Below are 27,592 nucleotides of genomic sequence, written 5' to 3'. Positions count from 1 at the left end.
TTTAGTAGCATGGAAACCCATTGCTTCACCAAGGATGTGTTTCATTAGCATTCAGCACACCAGAGGCACAGGAGAATAGCTGAAAAGCATGATGAGTACAATCTGAAGGCATAAAGTCAGGACGATATTGATAGCAAAATCTCCCCCTACATCACAAGTACTTAACGAAGTCCTTCTCTCAGTGCCTGTCATCCCATGCTTTAGTATCTGCTGGAAAGGATCTCCTTGTGATTCTGTGAACAAGCATAGCATGTGAGGGAGGAATGTGAGGGGAGGCTGTTTTGGTTGTGGCATATTGTGAATCTGTCACCCTGGGTGGTTCACTTTGTTCTTCCCTTCTTGAGTTTTCAGGCGCAGTGGAAAAATGTGCCCCTTTAACCAACTCTATAGACCAAGAGTAATGCTGCTTTTTGTGATTTAGGATTCTTCCTATGGTTTTGTGTAATTATTTGGATTGTTTTAAGTGGTGCAGCTTTTCATTTGGTATTTGTTCATATTTTGATGTGTTACTGTGTATTTTGATGTTTTAACTGGACAGAAATGTAAACCCTCCTGAGACCTCTTTTGACAAAGGGTGGTGCAGAAATCACATCAGCAAGCAAACAGATACCTTCCCATTCCCTTGTATGGGCTACTGTTAACAGAAATTATTACTTTGCTGGTTCAGGGTTGATCTAGAAATGACACGAGAGAGACATATTGAGTTTCCCAATGGTTCTGTTGTTGTTGTTGTTATTGCTGTTTTTATTATTATTATTATTGCTGTTTTTATTATTGTTGCTTTTAAAACCAAAATGAAGCTGTGTGGGGAGGGCTGTCCTCTGTACTTGATCAGAGCAGCAGTGGAGGAACGGGCTTCACTCTTTTCCTGAAGGCTCTGTTCCCGATAAAAATTCCTCTGGTGCTTTTTCCCACAAGGAGAAAAAGTATGTAGGACCAGTATTACTTCTTCCCAGTGCTTGTCGGAAAGGAGCTGGGATCCAATGTGATTTTGATCACACAGACACTTCACAGGGAAAGGGTTAAGCCTTGCTCCCTGTGCCAATGCTCTGCTCAAGCTCAAAGCTCCTTGCAAACACATTTTAGTAACAGAACAAAAGCAATTCTATTGGGAAATCCTGCACATATCTCCTTCATCACATCTAGTTTGAGATCGTAAGTTTCAGACTCTTCCAAGCCCTGAAGGGTCTCCAAGGGAGCCCTGCTAGAGGATTATTCACAGCCCCACCACAGAGCCAAACTCTGCTGAGCTGCCTTTACAGAGGGTAATTGCAGTGGGAAACAGAGAGTCCAATAAAAAGAATTCAGTGCCATTGTCAGCGCAGCCTTTGGTGTGAAATATCTCATCTCTTTCTCAAAGCCTGCTGAGAAGGAGGACATGTTATCGTAGGGGACCCAAACTAGACAGGAAAGCTCAGCTAGCAGCTAAGAGACGGGCTCATCTCCACTTTGCAAGGGCACCATCACAAACTGAAGCTTCTATTATGGGGCATTTGTCTCAGCAACTGGGTTTATGGCAGACAGATCTCAGGCATCAGTGACAGACTCCTACGCCTGCTTCTTTTTTACAGTCTCTTTCTCCCTGGGTTTCCTCCTTATATATTTATAGCTCCTGGAGGTCTCTGTTTTCAAGAAAAAGCCAGGGAAATACGTCAGGATTCTGCAAATCAAACCTAGTGATGCTAAACTTAGTGGCAGGCACAGATCTTAGTTATTTTCAGGGATTTTTTTAAAAATATAAAACCCCTTTAAAGGTAAAGGTAAAGGTACCCCTGCCCGAACGGGCCAGTCTTGACAGACTCTGGGGTTTGTGCGCCCATCTCACATCTATTGGCCGGGGGCCAGCGCTGTCCGGGGACACTTCCGGGTCATGTGGCCAGCGTGACAACGCTGCTCTGGCGAGCCAGAGCCGCACACGGAACGCCGTTTACCTTCCCGCTGGTAAGCGGTACCTATTTATCTACTTGCCCCCGGGGGTGCTTTCGAACTGCTAGGTGGGCAGGCGCTGGGACCGAGCAGCGGGAGCGCACCCCGCCGCGGGGATTCGAACCGCCGACCTTTCGATCGGCAAGCCCTAGGCGTTGAGGCTTTAGCCCACAGCGCCACCCGCGTCCCCAAAACCCCTTTACCATCCTCCTAATTCCTTGCTATGTCATTTTCATTGTTGAGAAAAGCTAAAAGAAAATGTAGGTTATGAATGGAATGTTCAAGTCATTCTTCACGTAATAAGCAACAAAGTGTTCAGCTCAGGTAGAAGATTCTTGGACTGAACCACTTCTTTTTCCAGCTCAGCCAATCAGCCCCGTGGTCACAAACACAGCGCAGCATAGCTTTTACTCCACCTGCATCCGAAACAGAAGTGGTGCAATCCAGAATTCTGCCACCCAGGGTCGTCTTTAGCAGATGCGGCGCTGCGGTGCAAATATCTGCCCAACGCCCCCAAATTACCACAGATAGTGTTGGGGTGGCCGTAGCTGCGCACGGACAGCTATCGTGGGGGGCACAACTCTCCCCCTGGCACTGCGGGAGAGCAATCCTCACAGAGGCTTGGGAGGGAAGCTGCGTGCTCACCAGCCTTATGGTTGGGGGGGCACAGCTGGTGGGCGTGCAGGGCAAGGGGAGGCCACCGGCAAAGCCGCGAAGCTCCCCCACTTGCTGGGGTGCCCCTGAGAGGCCGGTGCCCTGGCGCAACACACCACTAAGCCCTATGGGAAAGACAGCTCTGCTGCCACCTCAGCCTTGGGATGTAAGGACAAGATTGCGCTTAGACCACTATGTGTGCACACCTCTCATCTAGGAGTAGGTAGAACGAGGATGGGTCTATTAAATATGAAATATTATTTTCGTTTCATAACTTTGAGGGGTTTCTTTATGAAAAGAATTGTAAAAGTCACTCCATTTGCACTTCCGGTCAAGCAGGAACCCACAAGAGATTCCACACACTTGCTTTGCCTGTGAATTTCGCTAGCGTGTACTAAAGGGCTTGCTAAAGCGTCTCAGGTGAGGGAGCCAAGCCTGTGAATGAAGGCGTAGTATCTGGCATGATAGAGGCAGGGCATCATGGGGCCTGGCAGGGACAGAGGGTGGCACTTGATCAGCCACCAGCAACCCTGGGGAAGGGTATAGCTCTTCCTGTTGCCTCAAAGACAAAGTTTGCTGAACAAGGTGGGCTGAAGAAGATGGCAGAACCCCTCAAACCAAGCTGAAACTATCCCGTTTCCTTGGTTCCACCCCCTTGCTGTGAGATCTTCCTCCTTCCCCTGGAGATGAGGCTAAAGCTCTGGATCTCCAGGCAACCCCCGAGACTAGGCAACCCCTAACCTAACCATACTTCCAGAACTGCAATGGCAGTAACACAAGGTCCACGTCCTCATTGCCACACAACCTGTCACTCATCATGGAGAGAATTGTCATTCCAGCAGTGTGCACATCATCGCCAGTAGTCTTCCTGAACAGTGTCTCCCTAACATGGGCATATTAGAGTGGTATGAACCTTCCCAAATGGTCTCTCACCATGTTTGGAGAGACACCGCACAGTGCTCCCCTTCTTTCCACTCCCATAAGATAGAGCTGCCCTGAAGTGACCTGCCAGCATCCTCAGCAGTGACCCATCATGTATTTTTCCATTCCCCATGGCTGGACTGAAACCACCAGGCACTGTTAATGGGGGGCGAGGACAGGAGATGGCAGGGCAGAAAGACAAAGAGCTCGTGGGAGCAGGAGAAAAGGAAGGTAATAACAGCCAGGGAGGCACAGGCCGGGGCACTCCAAAATGGGCACAAACCTCTCTGGGCACTTAACTAAAGGTAAAGGGGACCCCTGACCATTAGGTCCAGTCATGGCAGACTCTAGGGTTGCGGTCCTCATCTCGCTTTATTGGCCGAGGGAGCCGGCGTACAGCTTCCAGGTCATGTGACCAGCATGACTAAGCCACTTCTGGTGAACCAGAGCAGTGCACGGAAATGCCGTTTACCTTCCCGCCGGAGTGGTACCTATTTATCTACTTGCACTTTGACGTGCTTTTGAAATGCTAGGTGGGGAAGAGCTGGGACCGAGCAATGGGAGCTCACCCCATCACGGGGATTCGAACCGTCGACCTTCTGATCAGCAAGTCCTAGGCTCTGTGCTTTAACCCACAGCACCACCTGCATCCCACTTAATTACCCCTATGAAATTAAGACCTCAAATTGAAACACGTTCTTCTCTGCCTTAGGTGGATTGAAGCTGTCAAGCTTCAGCAGATTCTTCCACTGCTGTTTTCTCCGCAGCACCTGCTGTTGTGGAAACTGCAGAGAAAGGAGGCATGTCAGACCCAAAGACGGTGAAATTACTCAAGCACAGGGGCTGGCTGGCTGGCTGGCTGGCTGGCTGAAGGTGGTTACTCCAGCGGCATAGACAACAACAGGTGCTCATACTAAGGGAAAGCAGGATTTTTGTAGGGGTGTTCAGCAACTTTGCTTTGTATCTCTGTCTGTAGCACTGGGAAGCAAGCCGATCTGTTTTGGATCTGCTGAATGTCATTCTGATTCTATTCACGATTCAGATCTATTAATTCCAAAGCTTTGTTTTGCCTGCATTAATGAGAAATCTAAAAACAGCTGTATCTTTTATTTTATTTTCACTTAAGTGGGTGAAATTTTCAGGCAATGAAAATTGCTCTGGCTCCTCCAGAGTAAATTAAGTCTGCTGCATTTTCAACATTTTCATCTGGCATTTTAATGCAGAGAAACTTAAATGAGGAGTTGGGAAGCCTGGACCCCTCCAGGTGTTGCAAGTACAAATCCCATCACCCACAGAAAGCATGGCAAATGGTTAGGGATCGTGAGAGATTTATTTCAGCAACATCTGGAGGGCTGTATGCTCCCCACCCCTACTTTAAATATCATTTTTAACAGGTACCTAACATTTTTATTTTATGCCTGAATTGGATGCAAATTGCAGGTATGAGTGCCCCTTCTGAGGGGACAAAGCTTGCCAAATTTCAGAAAGATAGGTTCAGTGGTTCTCCTGGGCCTTTGGGGGCAGGGTAGATTATCACATTACATCTCCTGGTTTTTTTGTAGGGGGTGTCATCTTGAAAACTGGGAACATGAAGAAGGTGCCCCAGGGTAAGAAACCCGCAAAAAGTCGGGCAAGTTGGTCCAGGGGCTATCATGTTGGGTGATTTTAAAGGAAAGGAGCTATGGGTTATATCCAAAGTTCTATGTCTATGCTGGTGGGTGGGTGAGATTTACTGTTGCACAATGGAGGAATCCAACACAACAGTTGCACAGTGGATACGTGCTGGTTGTGGATGGCATGTTAATAGCATGTTAAATTTTGGGGCTCGTTTTATACACATGGGTGGTGCTGTGGTCTAAACCACAGAGCCTAGGGCTTGCCAATCAGAAGGTCAGCAGTTCGAATCCCCACGACGGGGTGATCTCCCGTCTTTCGGTCCCAGCTCCTGCCAACCTAGCAGTTCGAAAGCACGAAGTGCAAGTAGATAAATAGGTACAGCTCCGGTGGGAAGGTAAACAGCGTTTCCGTGAGCTGCTCTGGTTCACCAGAAGCGGCTTAATCATACCGGCCACGTGACCTGGAAGCTGTACACCAGCTCCCTCGACCAGTAAAGCAAAATGAGCACTGCATCCCCAGAGTCATCCGTGGCGGGACCTAATGGTCAGGGGTCCCTTTACCTTTTACCAGCAAGCTGCTTATGCTTCCACTTGCTCAGTAACTTTCCACTGGTGCAAAACATTTTGTTGGTGGAACAAGTGTACAACTAAGTGACTTTAACTTAGCACCATATTGAATACACCCTGTGATTTTTAATTGTTTGTTGTGGGTGGGGGGAAAACAACTGGGAATGAGTCAGGCCATCCCAATAGTTTAACTCTGTCAGTTATGCCACACTCTCACAGGCAAAACCCAGAGAAGAAGGAACACTCAGACATTCACTTATTCATCCCTCCTACAAATTACAGGCTACCCTCCCCCAAATCACCATAATTGGAGCACATCAGAAAAATAGTTTTATGTGATTAAAAGTTAGAACTGTCTGCCGGTCAGAGCAGAAGATACCCCCACCCTCTGCCCTCCTGAGCTCTGGGCATTTCCTCAGTCTGATGGATTTCATTTGTCAGAAAATAAAAGGCACGTGTGGCTGCGTATTTGCGGGGGGGGGGTGACAAGGCAACAGAGCTATTTAGGCTGAGCACTCCCTGGCATGGTTCAGTTACATGGAAGACTAAATTACCTCAATTTGCCTTGTTATTTCAAGTGCACACACAGTCAATGAATACCCCTAGAGATTTGGGGTATTTATATCTGACTATGCCAGAGACTGAACTTCTGATGTCACCTGACTGTAACAGAGGCAGGAAAAGCCTGAAACCAGGACTATATGAACTTTATAATACAGATTCTATAGACTATTTAATCAAGTCAAATTAGGGAATGGGTATGATTTATATTATATTGCATGGTTTATTTTGTACTTGCTAGTATTTTTAATAATTTATTTTGTCTTCTGCTGCTATTCATGGGGAGAGGCAAAAAGTAGACCCAGGGCTGTGAAGCGTCACTGGTTTTGGCCATGGAGATCACAATCCACAACTCCTCTAAACGCCCAATATTCACTGGTCATTACCAACATAACTCCAGCCATACCTTTGCAAACATAAAGGCTAGAAAGTTGCTATTTAAAAAGAAGGAAATCTGAATTTGTTTTATCAGGAAGTTGAATTTTGCACTGGATGTTTCATGCTGTTGCTTTTGTGGAATTATGGAATATACACAAACCATCCAAAAACTGAAGGGCTGCTTCCCATCCATCTCATGTCTCTCCATCTTTCAGCACTGATCAGCCGGCATTTGAATCCTGGTATGTGCTGCATTCCAGCACTGACCTACTTTCCATCTCTGCCCTGTTTATCTGTTGAGTTCCTGTTGAACCATGACAACTTCTTCCTTCTGCCCCCAGACAATTCTGGCTATGCTTTGTGTGCAGCCAACAGATTTTCCCTCCCTATGTTGTTCAGGATCATTATCTGATCAGGACTGATTCACTAATCTGGGCTCCCCACCCATTCAGTGTCTTCTGTTTTCCTAAATGACCACCTGGGATCCTGAGCCAGTAATTGAAACATATATATTTTCAAAGTCCTTGCACCTTTCTGTATTATCTGAAAGACAGGGGTTGGCACTGGGTCTGGGGCATCAATCTGAGAGCCAGGTGGAGGAGACCAGGAGTTGTGGGACAAAGCCTGTGGTCATGACCAAAGACTAAGTTATCACTATAGGACAAGCTTGGAAGCAGAACTGAGAAAAGCAGGACAAACTTGGAAACAGACCAGAACTCAGGACTGAAGAGCAAGACAGAAATGAAGGTAACCAAAGCGTGCAGAAAGGCACCAGAGCTCAGGGGCATCTTGTCGCTCAAGCAAGGCTTAGTACTGGAAGCCTTCCTCTAATCCTTCGTGTCCCAAAGGATCCAGTGGCCACCCAGGCTAGGCAGAGTCAATCTGAGGTCCTAAACAGCCTAGCCAGAGGCTGCAACATGCAGCTCAGTGGGTGGCCACACAGGGAAGCTGCACGCAGACCTATCTCAAGCCCTGGCAGCTCCTGGCAGCAGGAAAGAAGCTAAAAAATGAAAAGCTTGCATGCTAAATTAGAATTTTTGGCCCCTAGGGTGCAGCTAGGATTGCTCGATTCTGACCTGGGAGTAGTACCTAGAATCATAGAATCATAGAATCATAGAGTTGGAAGAGACCACAAGGGCCATCGAGTCCAACCCCCTGCCAAGCAGGAAACACCATCAGAGCACTCCTGACATATGGTTGTCAAGCCTCTGCTTAAAGACCTCCAAAGAAGGAGACTCCACCACACTCCTTGGCAGCAAATTCCACTGTCAAACAGCTCTTACTGTCAGGAAGTTCTTCCTAATGTTTAGGTGGAATCTTCTTTCTTGTACTTTGGATCCATTGCTCTGTGTCCGCTTCTCTGGAGCAGCAGAAAACAACCTTTCTCCCTCCTCTATGTGACATCCTTTTATATATTTGAACATGGCTATCATATCACCCCTTAACCTCCTCTTCTCCAGGCTAAACATGCCCAGCTCCCTGTTCTATTAATAATTCCATGGCAGTGATAATATTTCCAGGACTTGTCTTATTGCAGATGGGCCACTCGTCCCCGGACCTCTGGGCATGTCAAATGGAGGGGGCAAACTAGGGAGCAGAGGTTGACCAGTGGCAAACTGCGGGAGCAAATGGCAGGGAGCAAGTCTAAGATAGCAAAGACACTGGGCCAGTTTCTGAACCATCTAGTCAAAGAAGCAGGATCTAGGAAAGATCCCAGAAACATCAGGAGCTGCTCCAATAATATGCAGTGCCCAACATAGTAGTTGTATGCCCAAACATAGCATGAAAATGGCTAGTACAGCTGCAAGGAATGTAGAGGTGGATGAAAGCTCTGATCTGTGCAACTTGTTTGATTCAGATTCACCCAAAAGTTCTAAGCTGCCAAATCTCAGGTTCGGTCTCTGGAGAGGCATGACCCTTCTCTCTGTTGTGAGGTACAGTAGGCTCTCAGGGGTCCTGAGATCTCTGAGATGATTGTGGCTCATGACCTTTACCAAAGGGGTGTCATCATGAGCCCAAGGTCTGACTCTCCATCTCTGAGGTGCACAACTAGAGATTCAGAGGAAGGATCATAGTTAAAGAAGGATCTGCCTTCAGAACCAGCTCCATGTGTCCCTGCTATGCCAGGAAATTCAGTGCAGGAGGAGCCTATTTTGACAGCACCGCTCCAGCCATGTTGCTATCCTCTGATTCTGCAAACTAAGGCCCAGGAGCCCCTACATAGCCAAGATCTCCTCTGTGCTACCTGAGTCAATAGCTACTGAAGCAGATGGAGTTGCAGCTCTGGGCTGGCTTGCACTGAATCAACATTTGAGCCTGGTCGTGTATGACTTGCAAGCTAGAGCATCGCACAAAGCTATTCAGGGTGCTACCTGTTTTGCCATATTGGAATCTGACCTCTGCTTTGCTTGTCTTGTCTCACTGGGGACTGAACTTGGACTTGCCTGACTTCTTCCTGGATTCCAAACTCATGCCTAGCATCCCTTTCCTCAGGCTCAGATCACATCTGACTGAGGTCACTGCCTGGAACAGAACAAGGAGTCACTGCTGTAGGGGACTGCCTTAATGGAATAGTGATTCCTTCAGTCCCAGTGCCACAAGGGCCTCTTCTTCTCCTGCTCTGAATGGTCTTCAATCTTTTGAGCAGAGTATGAAAAGTGAAACAACCCAGCCTAAATGTCTATAAATGTGAATTAATTGCAGAAATTGTGGGAGATTACTGGAAGTCAACAACCAAAATTGAGTCATTGGAAAGCCAGACCGAGAGTTGACCATGAACTGAAGGAATTATGCAAATTGAATACATTATGCAAATATTATTTGATTGTAGATACAAATGCCAATCAGCATCAGTAAAAATATTCATTCAACTTGCCAGATACATGGGTTAGGTCCTCGTTGCAAAATTATGGGCTAGTAAAATGAAAGGAAGGGAAGGGCAAAGGACACTTGCAAATGCAGGCCAAGAGAAGGGAGGGTTTGCGAATGGAGGTGATTCACAGCATGTTCACTTGGACTTGGTGGGAGCTCCAAAATAATGTGCACAGGATTGCAGTCACGCAGAGAGATAAGGAAATTGCCCGCGTCTCTTGGACATTAGACACCAGAGCATTTCCATTTTAGATTCTTTAGCCCACAATGTTTCTTAAACCTTTCAATCTCACTCGCTTTCAGTGTTGATCTATAACTTCTCCAGACATCTGTTTAGTGAGCAAATTCGTGAAGATTCCTTAAGCTGCTGCACATGTTGTTTTGTCTTTTGCTTGTTGGTCTTAAAATAATTATACTTGAGGGGAGCAGGCTATGCGCTCCAGGTCAGCGGGGAGTCTCTTACGGCCATACTCTAGCTTACCATAGGCAGAGAGGATAGCTGGGAACAGAACAGAGAAAAGGAGATCCTAGAACAGCACAAAGAGCCCCTTCAATAGTACATCATAGGAACCCAGGATCTGGGGTGTAAACTCTTTGAGACCTATCTCCCAGTCCCAGTTACACTCCACCCATGCAGGTTCACGAAACACTGAAATTATATTATGTGGATGTCTAGGGGGTCTGGAGCCTGTTACCTAGACTAGACAGTTGGGATGCCTGAAGGAGCAGCTCAGCCTATTTTGCTCCCTCCCTGCCGCCTCTCTCTAAAGCCTTGCTTACCAGGGTTGTACCACTGCTGCTCCTGTACAACTTTGACAGCAGGAGGTGGGTGGAACGCCCATGGTGTTATGATCGTCCTGCTCACGTGTGAGCAGAGACACATGCCTGACTGGCATGTTCTCTCCTTTCTGGTTGATCGTTGGGGAGCTTCAAAAACTTTCTCTAGCCCGAACTTCACAGCGACTGATGCCAGGAGGCATTAGCACGCTTAGGAACCTGCAGAGTTTTGGGAGTTTGCGTAACAAACTCAATAGCTCAGCATTTTGGCTAATCTACTTTGTTTACTTATAATACACTCAGAGCCTTCTAACTTAGCTCCGTTACTTCCCACACTGTGGATTGAAAACATACACCGTCATGTGATAGATAACAATCCCATGACTGCAAGCACGGAGCAGGAATCCTAACACATGGAGCTACCACCCCACAAGACTCTGCCCCCTAAGGCAGCTGCTTCAGTCATGCTCTGAGGCAGTCGCTATTGCTTCATTGCTCAAACTGCAGGTTATGCCATGTGCCCTCCCCCCACCCTGAAGTAGTAGTATGAGGCTTTCCTTGGGTCACCCATCCCCATCATTTCAGAAATATACTTGTAATCATAAGGGATAGAAGTGTGTTCTTTAAGCTGTCTTTCTCTGGCCTGATGAACTGAACACCTAAGATTCCAGGCTGGGAGTCGTGCAGGAAACCAGCCTTGCCCTTTGGGCATCCCCATTGCTCTTAATAACACATATATCCCGTAATGTCAGAATTGTTTAAAGAGCAACAGTCTGTGTCGACAGACTCTTGTGAGTACTGCAAGGCAATCAAGCCATCCAATCTCCAGTAACCTGTGCAGGTTACTAATCAGAACACTAGAAAGTATTTTTAAAAGCTGAATGAGTTCTCATCTGCAACCCCTCCCCCCAGTTGATAGTACCAAGACTGGGTGATGGCTTGGAACAGTAGTAATGATGGTTAGAAAACAAAAACCACAACAACCGTGTGTATGACTATGCCCAAACACTTTACATTGTGCCAATAGACCATGGAACGTTCTTTCCTGTTAAGAGGGGCTAATCTAAATTCGTTTTTAGCCACGTCCAATTCTCTGTCCCTAGAGTAGGCAACACAATGCCCTCCAGATGTCCTAGGACTCCACCTCCCATCAGCCCCATCCAGTACAGCCAGTGGTCAGGGATGATGAGAGCTGAAGGGGCCACATCTGGAGGGCCATTGAATGCCCTCCTTTGTTCCATCCACTACATGGCATATATGGATTGTGCAGAGCAGCCATTTGCCTTAAAGGCTGAGTCATCAGCTCTCGATAGGGCAGTAAGTCTTGTGTCCCCATATGTCTGCTGGGAGTTCCAGTGGGGTTTTTTAAACTCTAGAACGAAGAAGGTTCTGGTTAAAAAGAAGGACAATATCTTCCGAAATGACAAAGAGCTTGTCATGAGCCCCACAGTGTTGTCTGGATCGGGCTCGGTTTGGCAGGCTCTCCTGGAGGAGGAAGAAACAAAGGGGCAATGACCTGGGGAAATCTGGGTTGTAGCGTGAATGAATGTATATGTGTGTCAGAGAGAGGTAGGAGGGAGAAGAAAACAAGACTGCTACTTTAGCACCTGTGTGGGACTTCAACAGGTTCCTAACACCTTTGATTTCAATGAAATCTAACTCAAGACATCACAGCTTCTCTTCTCATTTGCCTTTCTAACTCACAAACCCCTTGGTTCCATTAGGTTTCTCCAAGGATTTCAGCTGACGAAGCCACTGAGCCATCATGATGTGCTCCAACTGCTCTCTCCCTATAGCCACCTCTTACTAGGTGTCCATCTACCAAACTTCAGAGAGGTTGTGTTATAAATGTACACAGTGAGCAATTGTTGCAATCTTTAGCAGGCTGTTTCATGGACGTAAGAGGAATGGATTTCCATCAACTCCTGGGTGCCAACTCCCAACTAGTTGGGAAGACAGGCAAATCCACCATGACTCAACGATGTGGCAGGAAGCTAAAAAGCACATACCGTAGCTAAACTAATGGGTTATTTTCTGCTAAGTGGGCAAAGGCTCCAGAATTAACCACTGTAAACTTGATAAATGTTAATAAAGGAACCCATAAATTTCCAACCTTAAACCTGGCAGAGCTGGGGATGGATCATAGGCTGCCGTCTGGGAGGCTGGCGAGGCTCCAAGTCTGGGCAGTGCAAATGTTGATGCTGAAGTTGGCCAGGAACCATTTGCTGGCTGTCAAGTACAGATGGTGAGGTTGGACAGCTGCCAGTTGGGAGGAAACCAGCTTGATACAGCAATAGGGATTGCTCAGGCCATAAAACTTGGATGGCAACTTGGCAAAGGTAGAGAAAGGGACAGTGGAAATATAGGTAGCCAATAGCGCTCTATCAAATGTTCTCCAGTTTCCATTTTGGGACTAGGAAGGAGTCCTTTATGTGGGAGGAAAAACACTTATTGTGCTAATATCCTATTTTTTTTAACCTTGCGTAGTGACACTGTTTCCCCTGGTGGCGGACGGAAAATGGGTGCTTTTTCAGCTATGGTTACACCTTTTACAAGGCATCACACAAATTACAAATTGTGACTTCCATGTAGGTGATAAGTGAAGATTGGAAGCCACCCTCACTTTGCTCAGGGGCACATCATGCATTACACATGTGGGTGTGTTACTGAAATGTGTACTTAAACATGAGGCTCAGTTAGTAGAGTTTCAGCCATGGGTTGAAGCCCCACATTGGGTGAAAGATTCTTGCATTGCAGGGGCTGAACTAGATCATCCTAGTGGTCCCTCCCAACTCTACAATTCTATGATTCTATTATTCTATGTAAACTGTAATCAGGAAATGTGGACAAACTTGTGTTTGTAAACAGATCTACCCTACATAACCACTAGGAGCCCTAGGCTGGCTTGTGACTTCCCAGGAACATCCATACCACAGATTCAAATCATGTAGCTTCAACCTAAAGAATCCTGGGCACTGTAGTTCACCAACCACAGAACTACAGTTCCCAGGACCTTTAACAAACTACACTGCCTAGGGTTGTTTTTTTGGTGGGGAGGGGGAGCAATGTGCTTTAACTGAGCATTTAGCTGCATGGCATGGGTGGGACCCTCTTGAGTCTCTTTCAGTGACAAACCCAAGTCCCCCCCCCCCCCCGAGTTCTTCCTTCAGATCATCCGTGCCTTCAGCCTGGCAGCTTGAAAGGGGAAAAGAAAAACCCACAATGCCATAACTTCTGGAGCAACAGTAACTCCTATTCAATGCAATATCCTTGTGCCTCCCCTTTTAATTTCCCATTCTCCTCCACTGCACCACAGGTGATCAGGGATTAGAAGGGGCAGCTCTGCCTCTGTCTTCAGCCCTGGTACCATTGGGCAGAGAACAACGGCCCTGGAGGATGCTTAGAAGAAACAACTGATCCTTTAATGGGCAGTGCGGCTGCTGTGGGCAGCAGAAGGGCAGAGAGAGAGAGAAAGAATAGGGAAGGATGTGCATTCCCACTAATGAGAGAGCCAAAAGGGTGGCAGGGAGAGTAAACAAGATTGATAAATGGATTGGAGAGTCCAGGAGGGGGGATAGAGAGGGAAGGGATGAGAATATAAATAGGAAAATCTAAAAGCTGGGGGAAGGTGGGGAATATGCAGCCGGATGGTGAATATAAAAGAAGACAAGCAGATAAACACAATGTGGGGAAGTGACAGAGATGCAAGATGGCTAAATAAGCAGCAAGACAGATAGAAAACATTAACAAGAGAGACACGGCTGCCAAGAGGTATAGGGAGATGAGTAACCTGTGTGAATGTTTAAGGAGAGGGATGGACACCAAGCAAGCATAAAGCCTTCAGCAAAAACATCCAGCTAAAGATATATAGTTCCTAATTGGGCTGGAGTGTAGCTGGGTTATTTATGAGCTTCCTAGGGTAGAACTACAATAAAAGCAAAGGGGCAAGATGTTGGGGTTGGGGTTTCGTGAGGGGAATTCACCTAAGAACAGCCGACAAGAAAGACTGCCTGGATGTTTACTTGGAAGTAATTTTCCCTGAGTTCAGTGGGCCTTACTCCTAAGTATGTGTGAACAGCACTGCAATCTTTAGGGTATGTCTGCACCATAAATGTACATTGCTTTCAGAGCAGTTCAACTATCCTGGCTTCACCCAAATTATCCTGGAAATTGTAGTTTGGTGAGGGTGCTAAGAATTCTCTGTTACAAATCCCTGGCCACCCTTACCCCCTGCCAGAAATCTAATTTCCAGAATCTCTTGGGAGAAGGAATGACTTGGGAGAAGGAATCAACAATGCTAAGCAATTCTCTCTACCTGGGAAGCAGGACCATCATTTAGGTTGAAGCATGTGGGGAACATTTGCCTTCTCCTTGTGATCATTCCTCAGGGAGGTATCTTATTGCCACTAGTTATTACAAGAAAATGAGAAGGGAAAAAGCAATAATCACAAATGGTATTAAAATACACTGGTGGTAGCACATTTCCATGCAAACTCCTTTCAGTTTGCATGGAAAGCTACCATATGATGAAAACCAGCTACAAAATGGGTGTTGTGCCACTCACAGGCCAAACAGTGGGAAGGGAGCAACCGAAGGTGCTTCAAAACAGCATTTGTTGTAAGCCCAACACATTTCAGGGGTCACAGAATCTTTTTCCAAGGGCACATTTTTAGCAACATTTCTGACACATCAGAGTTGCTGCATTTTCTCCTATTTCTCCAGCAGAATGCTTGGAAATGAAAGATTGTATTTAAGTGGAGGGTGATCTTGGAACCTTCCGCATGCAAGCAGCAGCATAGCAACCCCTGCCCTGGGGTGGACCAAAGTTGTTGAGCTTTTATTTAGGAAATCAAAGTTTTGAGCTTTTTTTTAAAGGGGAGCTGTCAAAATTCTGCAGCTGCCAATTTCAGTGCCCCCTTGCAGTGCCCGAAATGCCAAGCAGTCATTGTGCCGCTTTACAGACCCCTGCGATGCCCTAAAGATCCACCCCCTGCCCTGTGCAGCCCCCCACCCCTGCCTGGCTACGCTACTTCATGCAAGGCACTAAGCTGTGCCTCCTTCAGTCTGTAATGGACATTACTAAAGCTTGCAATGGCGCCCATAACGGGGAGAACATTGTCAGTCAGAGTCTGACATCACTGGTCCACTGACTCAGTGAAAGATAATAAATATAGCTCCTTATATATCACAAAAGGGACAGATATTACATTATGTTCCCATTTTATGTAGGCTATAGCTATAGGAAGGCCTATTCATGGAGTTTTCTACTTTTCTGTCCCGTGGGAATTTTGCAAAGGGTCTCTGACATCCTTGATTTGGAACCGCAGGCATAAATGGGATATGCTTGGGAGCATGTATGTAAATACAGATTTGCCCCTGACTTTCAAATGCATATCCCCATCCTTAAACTTCTGGTTACTTTGCACAAGAACAGACACACCCTGGTGCTTGTAAAGTTTTCTGAGGGAAAGCAACTAAGACTTATCAGGAAGAAGGTGTTTCAAGTGCAGCTAATTGTCACCAAGGATCAGGCTGAAGTACTATAAAACAAAGAACTGTATTTAATCTTTAACTCCTAACTCTCTCTGATCCACCTGCTCTCTTTCTGTATTTTCTGTGCTGAATCACTTCCTGACATCTGTCCCCTTAACCTGTGCCTTCTCTCCATGTCACCAAGTTTCTCTCCCTGACTGCTGTCCTGTCCCTCTTAATTAGTTCCACATACATTTATACAGAAGGTGGGTTCGGGATAATGATCCATAGCAACAGAATTGCAATGTCCGCCTGCCACATCACTGTGCCATCTCTGCTCTTGGCCTTTTCACCAGGAACTCGAGTGTCTTCTTAATAGGTAGGACCATGCCTTCACCCACAAGGTTCTACCAGTTGCTGTGACAGCAGCAAGGCTAGAATGATAGCTGCATCTCATTTCCTTGATGCATGTTCCTTTCTCCTCTGTTGATTGCAATGACCTATGGCTAATGTATGCAATGCATTTTGATCGATTGCTTTGCAAACGCAGCCCATCCTTAATCCTTGGCCGATGACGAAGCAGGCAAAGAGAATCATGTCCTCTGGACAAGTGGCACAGCTGGGGTGCAAAACTCCATGTAATTTCATTGCTTCTATTATTGTAAAATACCTTCACAGGAGGATCTGGATGCATGTGTCCTGTGGATATCCAGAAAGGCAGTCAGGGGCTTTACTGCGGCCTTTGAGTGGTATAGTCTCTCAATTTAGCTGGCAGATGGCCTGGAAAGTTGGAGGCAGACTGTATCTGATATGCTGCCTTCAACCTTTCCAGGCAAAGTGATGCTCTAGATCCAGCAGGGTGGTCCACATGTGTGCTTCCTTCACCATCCCATTAATTGGTTTTGGGGAAAGGAGAAGGGTGTCCAGGAAACGCCCATTTTAGGTGCAACCAATATGTGTGCGATTGCGCGCGCTCACACACACAGTGCCAAACCTGGAAGTGACCCGGAAACATAATAAAATGCACCACTAAAGGGCGGGGTGGGGGCAGGGGCAGAATGTGGTGTTTCAGTTGCACACAATTTTATGTAAGCGTGCAATGACCCAGAATGCAACCTCCACACAAATCGGGGGTTGCCACTATCTAATGCCTTGTTTCTCTTGTCCATTTCCTCAACACTACTTCCTTGCTTGACGCAGCTGTCATGTTACAGAGAGGCAGAATGCTGGGAACTAATATCCTTAATTGTCTATATATAGCATTTATATATCTGCTTTCCAGATGAGACACAACACAACTGGCTGGTGTGTGCCTTACCTTCAGAACACAGCAACAGATTTCAGGTCACGTCTTGCCCTATGGTTTTATGCCCTTGGGATAGTCATGTTTGTAGCCCAGGAGTTTGCCTTGCCCAGTGATCTGCATTGCTCCATGACCTGAAGCTGCTTTTTCTCATCTTATCATCTCCCTCTGTCTGTCCAGCCTGGCTTGTTGTTAGTTTGCCCTGTGGGCTTGTTCCAAGAAGACAGGAACCAAGAGAGAACAACACAAGGTCTCAGGAAGAGCCTGTCTTCTGCTGATGCTGGGACAAGCTGATCCTATGAGGGTGCCATCAAAGCTGCGTCTTAACTCAAAGACTCCACCCAGCAGATAGGGGCTGGAGCCTCCTGGCAACAAAGTTATATGTCATTCTCTGGCAGTTAATACCCTTAGGAAATGACATCTGTCAAAGATGGAAGTCAAAGAACTGCCTCTGTCACCTAACCTGTGACAGGGATTTGATGGAAGAATACTGTGTTTGTTTGTGTTTGTGTTTGTGTTTGTGTTGTGTGTGTGTGTGTGTGTGTGTGTGTGTGTGTGTAGCGACAGAATTCTGTCACATGTTAGTGTGATCAAGAAATAACACCCAGCATGGGGGGCATGTCCATAGGAGCAACCTTAATGGCTGGAACCACCAAAAAGAAAACTTTGACTTCACCCTAATGGTGAGAAGAATTTACTTCCTTCTGTATAAGGGAATGGTTGTCATACACATCTGTGGAGTAAAAATTAATGCAACCTCTGGGTATGAGACCAAGCCAGAGAGAGAGAGAGAGAGAGAGAGAGAGAGAGAGAGAGAGAGAGAGAGAGAGAGAGCGCTTGAATAGAAAATCTCTTCTTCCTCACAGACCCCAGTTGCCACAATAATAGCAATTTTGCTATTAACTAAGAGGTAGTAAAAGGAGTGAGGCTCTTTAACCTTGCGAGTTCCTGCTTTGTTTTGCTTCTATTTACTGTGAGCATGACAGCAAGTATTCTGAAACTGAATTAAAATCTTCAGCCCATGGAGTTAACTCTTCTTTTTGACGCAGTTTGGGAATGTGCTTATTTCTCTCACTGGTGGGAACCAGTCCTAACAGTGCTTTTATTTTTATGCACAGATTATCATTTTTGTCCCACCCACTTCCTCTTCCAGGAGCTCAGGATGTGCATAGCCCCCACTTTTTTCTTACAACAACCCTTTGAGGCAGGTTAGGCTAGCAGAGAATGGCCAGGGCTTTGAGGCTCGGCACGGATTTGAGCCTGAATTTCCATGGTCTACGCAAAACAATCCAGCTGCTGCACCACACACCTATTTTATGTCAACACACCCATTTTGTGCAGTGCTGGGTCTGCTTTCCCTTAACTCTGCACACAGCAGCCCTCCCCCCTCCAGCCTTTTCCATTTCCCCCCTTGTCATTTTAGCACTTTTGGGATTTGCTCAAGGGAAGCACTTCATCTGTATTCAGCCAAGTTGATATTTATTCTGCAGGCATTTGTATTTTATTTATTATTTTTCAGAGCCATCTACCCTGACATTTATTTTACAGCCTGGACCCGAAGATATATCCCTTCCAAAAGCAAGATTCACGTCATGCTAATTTCCTGCAGCAGAAAGATACCAAGCGTAAACAAATGCTTCCTTCCTCCTCGAACGAACGCGGCCCGACCACTCACTCCTTAGACATGCCATTCGCACAAAGGTCTTGATATTAATTGCATGGCCTTTCAGAGGACAGAACTTACTGAACCTCTCCCAGTCCCAGGCAGCGCCTTTTGCACTCTGACGGCTAACAAGCCACAGGCACTAAGACGGGGCTTTCCCCTCTTCTGTCGATGGCAATGAATTCTGCTGAGCTGGAAAGATGCTCGTGGATAGACCATCCAATATACAGATGGGACATTTGGCCCAGGTGCAATGCCATGTAAGTTTCTACCATGAACCAGCAGCTTTATGTAGGTCTGTATATATGTAGTATGTATTTGGAACCATCAATGTGCGTATTGGTTTACAAAATAACAGTTCCCTGCCCCAAGGAGATCTCCTTCTAAGATTCATAAATACAGTATGTTAGCTCAGTGACATGTCTCAGGGCGGACTTTGGTAAGCTTTCATAATATGGTGCTCTGTGTGAGGCCAAAATTAGGCACCCCAAATGGATCTTCTCTGTTATGGAGGGTATGCAGAGGTGCCAGCTTGCAAGGGTGATGCGGGGGGGGGGACAAAGGACAAAGTTGCATGCATGAATGTCCCAACATCACACATGTGATATCAAGACATCAGGAGTCGGGGGTGGAGTTGACCGCTGTGGCCACAGAGCGACTCCAGGGGCTGGCAGCTCCTCCTTCTCCTCTTCGTGCCACCACCAGTGGAAGGCTGCTTCAACTCTCCTTCCCCTCCACAGCAACAGGAAGAGGAGGAGGAGCTGACCACTGGAGCAGTGCCATGGTCAGCTCTATCCTTCACCTCTGTGATTTTTGGACATGGGGGGAGCCCCTACCCCCCCAAATACAAGGCCCCCCAAAAAGGCTCGCCTCCCTGGAGCTGGCACACCTCCGCTCTATTGAGTGTCCTCATTTTAGCCCCTGCCCAAAAGGTTTTCTGGACTTGGGTTCCTCTTGTGCTGTTTTGGCTACATAAGGACTGGATCTTGGATAATGGTTTTTCTGCTAATATGCAGGACAGAAGCCTTTGGAATCAGCATATTCAAAAACCACAGTATGTTGGAATAAAACATTTTACAAAACCTGGTTTAGTTTTTTCTGTGAGACAGGAAAATGAGACCCCAACCTGCTTTTACTCCAGCAGGTCATTTTTAATGGCCGAACTTCTGTAGCTCCCCAAAAGCATAAAGAACATTAATTAGTTCTGAGCTGTGGAAACAGAAGGAGAGGGACAAGTGCTAAGAACTGATATTATATCATTATCCTCAGAGTCACCTGGCTCTGCCTGCATTGTAATTAGCATGAGCAAAACTTCAGACTTCAATTAGCAGGGCAATTTGTCCTCTGCTATCCTTTGTATGGAGAATTTTATGTTGCACACAGCAATCCAGTGTCAGTCTGCTGCAGAATTTGGAACCCTGTGGCTCTGAAGCAATCATTCTTTTCCATAAATGCACAATTAATGTTCTAAATTTCCAGTGCTTTATTGCAATTTAAAATCTTCGTCTTACTGGCAATCGCGCCTGAGCTACTTGTGGCTTTATGTCTTTAAAGGAGCTTGCTTAGTCAGGCTGCTTTTATTTTTGAGAAAAAAGATGCTTTGGAATGAACCGGTCCAGAACTTGTTCCCAATAAGGATTGGGAACCTAGTCAGTTTTCTGCTGCAAATCCTTCTCTCCTTGTTGTTTTTTGACCCCCAAAGTGCTGCTTATGGTGAAAAGAGGATCCATGGGAACAAAATGAAGGCAGGTGGGGAGCAACTGTCAGCAGAAACCTGGCATGGGGTTCAGCACATGCTGCTTCTCCAAAATAAAAGCAGCCAGGTTAAAGACCCTTGGCTTGTTAGGATCCCTTCCAGCTCTGCAGTTCTATGAGTCTATGTTCTGTTTATCTGGCAGCTAGGACCTGGGAGACCTGGGTTCAAACACTCCCTCAGTCATGAAGCTCACTGGATGACTTTTGACCAATCACTGCTTCTCAGTCTAATTTACAACCCTCAGCCTCACCTTTGCAGGGCTGTTGTGGAGATAAAATGGGGAGGGGGAAACCATGTATGCCACCTTGAGCTCCTTGGAGGAAAAGTGGGACATAAATGTAATTACACATTTTGTTGTTGGAGTGGAGTACAAAGTTAAGGCTTCAAACCAGAGGTACATGGTAAATTGTCTTCTTGTTGTTGTTTAGTCGTGTCCGACTCTTCGTGACCCCCTGGACCAGAGCACGCCAGGCACTCCTGTCTTCTACTGCCTCCCGCAGTTTGGTCAAACTCATGTTTGTATCTTCGAGAACACTGTCCAACCATCTCGTCCTCTGTTGTCCCCTTCTCCTTGTGCCCTCCATCTTTCCCAACATCAGGATCTCTTCTCATGAGGTGGCCAATGTATTGGAGCCTCAGCTCCAGGATCTGTCCTTCCAGTGAGCACTCAGGGCTGATTTCCTTCAGAATGGATCGGTTTGATCTTTTTGCAGTCCATGGGACTCTCAAGAGTCTCCTCCAGCACCATAATTCAAAAGCATCCATTCTTCGGCGATCAGCCTTCTTTATGGTCCAGCTCTCACTTCCATACATCACTACTGGGAAAACCATAGCTTGAACTATACGGACCTTTTTTGGCAAGGTGATGTCTCTGCTTTTTAAGATGCTGTCTAAGTTTGTCATTGCTTTTCTCCCAAGAAGCAGGCATTTTTTTTTAATTTCGTGACTGCTGTCACCATTTGCAATGGTCATGGAGTCCATGCCTCCATTTCTCCCCCTTCTATGTGCCAGGAGGTGATGGGACCAGTGGCCTAAATAAGATGAAGGGTGCTATGGCAGATGCATTGATGCGCAGCAGCCTGGACCAGGGGCTCGTCCACACGTCTGCTTGTCTGATGCCTAGAAAGAATGGGTCTGAGAGGTTTTCTGCTCGCTCCACACTTTCTAGGCGCAGGTCTTAGTGGAAAATGTCACGATACCAGCCCAGGAAGCTATAGTATATACTTTTTTCAATCACAGATACAGTATGACAGGCATATAGCTTCTGACGCATTCACAGTTGTACAAAGATCTGTATCTCTCTCTCTCTTTCTCTCTCTTTCTCTCTTTCTCTCTCGGAAAAATTAATAGAGCTGGTATGACACAGTGGTTATAAGTGCTGAACTGTGATCTGGGAAATCTCCCAGGACAAATACCAGCTTAGCCATGAACTCTCTGGATGGCCTTAGGCAAGCTTCTCATTGTTTCTAACCCTCACCCCCATCTGCAATATATATGGGATCATAATAGTGGCTACATGGCTGCAGCAAGAATTACTGTGAGGTGCAGTGCTTTCAGCTTGTAGCAGGAAAAGCACTGTATTACTGTCCTTGCATATTTCTCACAGTATTTCTGAATTGCCTTTCCCTGTCTGTGGTGCCACTGGCAATGGCCATAACAGATCAAAACAGTCAAAATCCTCCCTATAGCACCCACTGAGTGATGAAATGCAATGAAGCGTAGGGTCCTTTACCTTTGCAGGAGGTGGAGTTTTGGTAGATGCAGACTGTCATGTCATGGGGGTGAGAAAACTACACCCTCGCAATTTGTCTCTTTAACCTCCCTTGCCTGTAGTCACTCTAAGCATTTATAGAGCGTATCATTCTTATTTCTGGCATAGGCTGTGTTTCTCACTGTTCATCTTAAAGGACTGTTAAATGTTTACAGTGAAGTAAAATGTACGGCTCAGTATATGCAGCGCATGTATATGCTTCATTCCCGCCAATAAACTTTTTGCAGGCTTCAGAGCAAGGTCATTGCTTTTGCAAGATGAAGAGTGGTGGTTAAATTAGGTGTGTACACATTTATGCATGCAATGAACCAACTTGAGATAACTGTTTAATCCCCTAACAAACATTCTGTAGTCTATAGATCATGGTTTGCAGGTTACACATCAAACATTTTACAACATACCCGCTTTATTTGGCTATTTGTGTTTTGTGGGACTCGGCGCAGCTGCAAAGATTTGCAAAAAAGACACCATAGAATTCTTGCAACCACCAATCTATGTAAGATAGGTACTCTAGGAAGTCTAAGTGCAAGAAGTGCATTTACTGAGTCCTCAGATCCACCTCCCAGCCCAAATGTATGCCGGCTGGGACTGATGTGCTGAGGGTGGTGATTTTGAGGTAAGAAAAAGCTCAGTTGTTGATTTTCTGTCTCTTGCACAACTGTTAAATCCAAAGGAATAGTGATGACAAAGGTTGGGGGTTGGACTCACAGCTGGTTCTAGCCTCCCTCTTGGAGTCTCCAGGGAAAGGAATTAAATCTCAAGACGCAGAGTGAGAAGCCTTCCCTCTGCATTCTAACTGTCCAGTGATGCATTTTCTCCATTCTCACTCCTCTTCTAGAGCGACTGAGGCACATGCAGGGGTTTATGGGCTGATATGGGTGTGTAAGAGGAAAATAATCATGCACTGGAGATCAGTCACTGAGAATTTTGAAATCTCTTTACAACACACACACTAACCAGGTGGTCCCCCTTCACAGCCCCTGCTGCCAAGCTCTGCATCTGAGCTCCTTCCAGACGCCTCCATCTGAGTTGCAAAGCCTCTAGGACCATAAGGAAAAGCAGCAGCCAGTTGCAGAGGCACTTACAAACAGGGTTTCGTCAGGTTCAGCAAGAAAGAGTCTTATCAGCGCTTTGGACAGAGTAGCTTGTAAGGTTCAGCATGAAGCATTTCCCTCGACCAAAGCAGAGCTGTCTCTGCAGAGGTCAGTGGCCTTCTGCAGCCTTATGATGCCTTGTGATTAAATTTGCCTACTTCTGGGGATCTATCCATTATTTTAAAAGGCCATTGTCTGACATTGCAGCCATTGGCTCCTATGGCATGGGGGCAATGGGGACTGTACTGGGAAGATGTCCTCCAAATCCAAGGAACATATCAGAGCAACCTCCTCTGGCCTGGAGGAACAGTCGCTCCTCAAAACACGTCTACTGAGTGTTCCTCTGGGCATAAGGGGACTTCAGGCCAGAGGGCATGCTGGGTCTGAGAGTCGACTTTGCACAGGGCTGAGGTAAATTTACACTGGCTCTATGGTACAAACCCTGGGACCTGGCAAGCAAAGCCATCAGTGGCCTAGCCCTTCAAGTAATTGCTTTGTGTGCCCACTGGGCCTATTTGCCATTGAACAGGATTGCTAAGTAAATGTGTTTCCTGAAACCAGGCATCCATCTCCGAGATGCTCAAATGATGGCTGGTATGCTTCTATTGATTAAGTCATAAAGCTGCAGCTTTCTGAAGAAACATCAATTTCAAACAATTCCAAACGCCTCCTGTGTCTCTTGGGAAGCCAAAATGCTGACTTGCATTCTGGTGTCTCAAAATAGAGCTCGCCCATGCTGTGTCAAGAACAAGATTGTTACCTCCCCAGTGCCTATTAGTTATTTCCTTTTTTTATTATTATGTTGCATAATTCTCAACTCTGGGTGATTTACTAACCTTTGTAATTAGAAGTAGTGCAGTGATTGGAATATCTTAACTTACGGTGCAGTGCTCCTTGTAAGAAATGTAGTTGTAATGAGACTACTCAGCAGGCGCATAGAGTTTGCACATGAATTTCTAATGGTCTATAGCCTAGTGTAGAGTTACCAGTAAAGGAAAATCTCAGGTCCTGAGGCTGAATGTGGCCCCCTCTCCTATCTCATCTTCAGGACTCTCCTTGGGCCACAGCCAGAGGTGGGACAGGCCATTTTTCCACCTGAGGCAAAATGGAAAGGTGTTGCTCCCCTGTCATCCTCATCAAAGCCTTGCTTGCCAGGATTGTGTGGTGATGGCTTCCAGTGGAATCTCATAGAACTCTCACGAGATCTCACCGGATGAAGCAGTTGCAACCATGTGACCCCAGCAGCAGCTAGGCCTGGCAGGATGCCCATGAGGGCACTGCCTTGTAGATTCTGCCACCCAAAGCAGGTACTTCAGCCTGTCTCATGGGTGAGCCGGCCCTTTTGCCTCTGGCCCCACCCACCACTAACATGTGGCTCCTGGAATGTTTCCAGTGAGGGAATTCAGCCTTCTGGCTGACACCCATGCAAGCTGGTCAGCATGTTAGCGCCATGGTTTTCACACTGTGTCTTTGGTCGTCCGGGGGTTGCTTGAAAGCTTCTTCAAGCAGAAGGTCCGTGCTGATAGGTAAGGCTCCTGAACAAAGTGACAGCTACTACCATATGAAGGTACAGTAGATGAAGGCAGAGAAGGTCTCTGAAAGAGAGGAGTAGATGAAAAGAGTTTGGGATATCACCCTCTTCTAAGTTGAACCATGATCAGCTTGACAAATTCTGGTTCCCATTTATTAGGTATAGAAACAGGAATAGTGAAAGATATCATACGCAGGTATTGCAGGCTGCTTTGTGGTGAGGCTATGTGGTTAATGGGTAATTAGTGAGAATATATTCTTGTAATTGAGACCCGTATCTGGTTAAAGCTCATAAGATCTGTAAGGAATGTATGTGGTAATTGCTGCAGCTCTACTCGACATACTAAGAATAGTTTATGTGCGTTTATTTGTAGTGGTTTATATGATGTTCACTTGCAAACATTAAAAATAGTTGTTGTTTTTTTAAAAAAAGGCACATGGAATGGGATTGTAAGGGTGAAGGCAAACTCTAGGTATGGTAGAAGCGATTTGAACTTGTGATGGAGGTTAATCTGAACTTGAGGGAGTTCAGAATACGTACAAATGCCTCCCTTTCAGAATTTCCCACTCCATCACGAGTCGAACCCAGGTCCTGCTATAGTTTATGGCAGCTGCTACTTCTATTTCTGTGCACAGGTAGCAGAGAATATTCAGGCCTCATTCTAGGCAATGTGTCCTTCAGAAGGTGGGGGAACTGCTCTGGCTCCCTCACCCTGCAAGGAATGTAAAGTCTGAAGATGAGCCTCCATGTAGGGACTGCACCGCACACTGTGCATAATTTCTGAGGCAATAAATGTTACACAAATTGTCACTAGTGCAATTTCTTGCCCTGCACAGAAGGTGACAGGCTTGTGTTGTATGTAGGCATGGGGGGGTGTTTCAATTCAGTTCACATAGAATCATAGAATCATAGAGTTGGAAGAGACCACAAGGGCCATCGAGTCCAACCCCCTGCCAAGCAGGAAACACCATCAGAGCACTCCTGACATATGGTTGTCAAGCCTCTGCTTAAAGACCTCCAAAGTAGGAGACTCCACCACACTCCTTGGCAGCAAATTCCACTGACGAACAGCTCTTACTGTCAGGAAGTTCTTCCTAATGTTTAGGTGGAATCTTCTTTCTTGTAGTTTGGATCCATTGCTCCGTGTCCGCTTCTCTGCAGCAGCAGAAAACAACCTTTCTCCCTCCTCTATGTGACATCCTTTTATATATTTGAACATGGCTATCATATCACCCCTTAACCTCCTCTTCTCCAGGCTAAACATGCCCAGCTCCCTTAGCCGTTCCTCATAAGGCATCGTTTCCAGGCCTTTGACCATTTTGGTTGCCCTCCTCTGGACACGTTCCAGTTTGTCAGTGTCCTTCTTGAATTGTGGTGCCCAGAACTGGACACAGTACTCCAGGTGAGGTCTGACCAGAGCAGAATACAGTGGCACTATTACTTCCCTTGATCTAGATGCTATACTCCTATTTATGAGGCCCAGAATTGCATTGGCTTTTTTAGCTGCCACGTCACACTGTTGGCTCATGTCAAGTTTGTGGTCAACCAAGACTCCTAGATCCTTTTCACATGTACTGCTCTCAAGCCAGGTGTCCCCCATCTTGTATTTGTGCCTCTCATTTTTTTTGCCCAAGTGCAATACTTTACATTTCTCCCTGTTAAAATTCATCTTGTTTGTTTTGGCCCAGTTCTCTAATTTGTCAAGGTCATTTTGAAGTGTGATCCTGTCCTCTGGGGTGTTAGCCACCCCTCCCAGTTTGGTGTCATCTGCAAATTTGATCAGGATGCCCTTGAGTCCATCATCCAAGTCGTTGATAAAGATGTTGAATAAGACCGGGCCCAAGACAGAACCCTAGACAAACCTATCCAAGTCACACTTTCTCTCACCCAAGACAAACCTATCCAAGTCACACTTTCTGAAACAATATGGGAACACAGCAATCCTTCAAAAATCTCACTTCTCAGGTTTTCCACTGCAGTTCTCTAATCAAGCAGTGTGTACAAAAATACATGTATTAGCAAAAATAACATACAAAAATGTAGTATATTAGGAGGAAGTGCTTTTCAAAAATGTGATTAGGCAAAATTGCCTACAAATGTGAATATATTAGGAGAAATTTGTACTAAAATGCTGATGAATTTTCATGAGGAGCTTTTTAAAAAAGCAATTACAAACTCACATGGAAATGTAGGAGAGAGAGAAAAGAAGAAACAACCTCTAACCATCTAAAACTATGAACATGTTTTTAAATAATCACTCCTGAAAAAGAAAATCACAGATATTTATGTGCATCCCTAATAAAACAGGTGGAACTGCGACCTCTATCATGAAGGAATTATAAGGACAATAACAAATTAGCATTTTGTAAATTTAACAAGTTAACAATCATAATGAAAATGTGCTGCTAAGTTAGTATTTCTGGCAGGTGTGACAATGGAAATACACTGGGGAAGCCATGTGCTTTAAGTGTACGGTGGGAATGTGGCCCATGGCCGGCCCACCCACGAGGGAAGGAGAGGTGACTGCCTTGGGTGGCAGGATCCCAGTGCAGATCTTTATTCACCTGTTGTTCCTGCAGCAGATATTAACTCGCTCCTTCTTTTCCGGCAGGGAAGGGGGTGCCATTTTTTTGTTTTTGTTTTTTAAATGATATTTTATTAATATTTCACAAACAATAAAAACAAAACCCAACATCTAAACGTTTAAACATTTAACCTACAAAAACAAGAC

General features: G+C 46.0%; 1 protein-coding gene across 3 annotated transcripts in view; it reads left to right on the top strand.

Moving 5' to 3' along the window:
• The window catches only part of TNR (tenascin R), a 395,170-nt gene that overhangs the window by 174,959 nt on the left and 192,619 nt on the right, over positions 1-27,592 (top strand). Inside the window, exon 1 of one of the 3 annotated variants that reach the window (XM_082229015.1) lies at positions 24,839-24,856. The exons of the other annotated variants lie outside the window; for them this stretch is intronic. The gene's annotated coding sequence lies outside the window, so the exon portion shown is untranslated. Of the gene's footprint in view, positions 1-24,838; positions 24,857-27,592 lie in introns of those variants that run through there. 3 annotated transcript variants of the gene reach the window in all.

Source organism: Podarcis vaucheri (assembly GCF_965113315.1).
Source record: "Podarcis vaucheri genome assembly, chromosome: 6".
Classification (NCBI taxonomy): Eukaryota; Metazoa; Chordata; class Lepidosauria; order Squamata; family Lacertidae; genus Podarcis; species Podarcis vaucheri.
The sequence above is the reverse complement of the archived record's forward strand: the minus strand, read 5'-3'. Positions and strand labels throughout refer to the sequence as shown.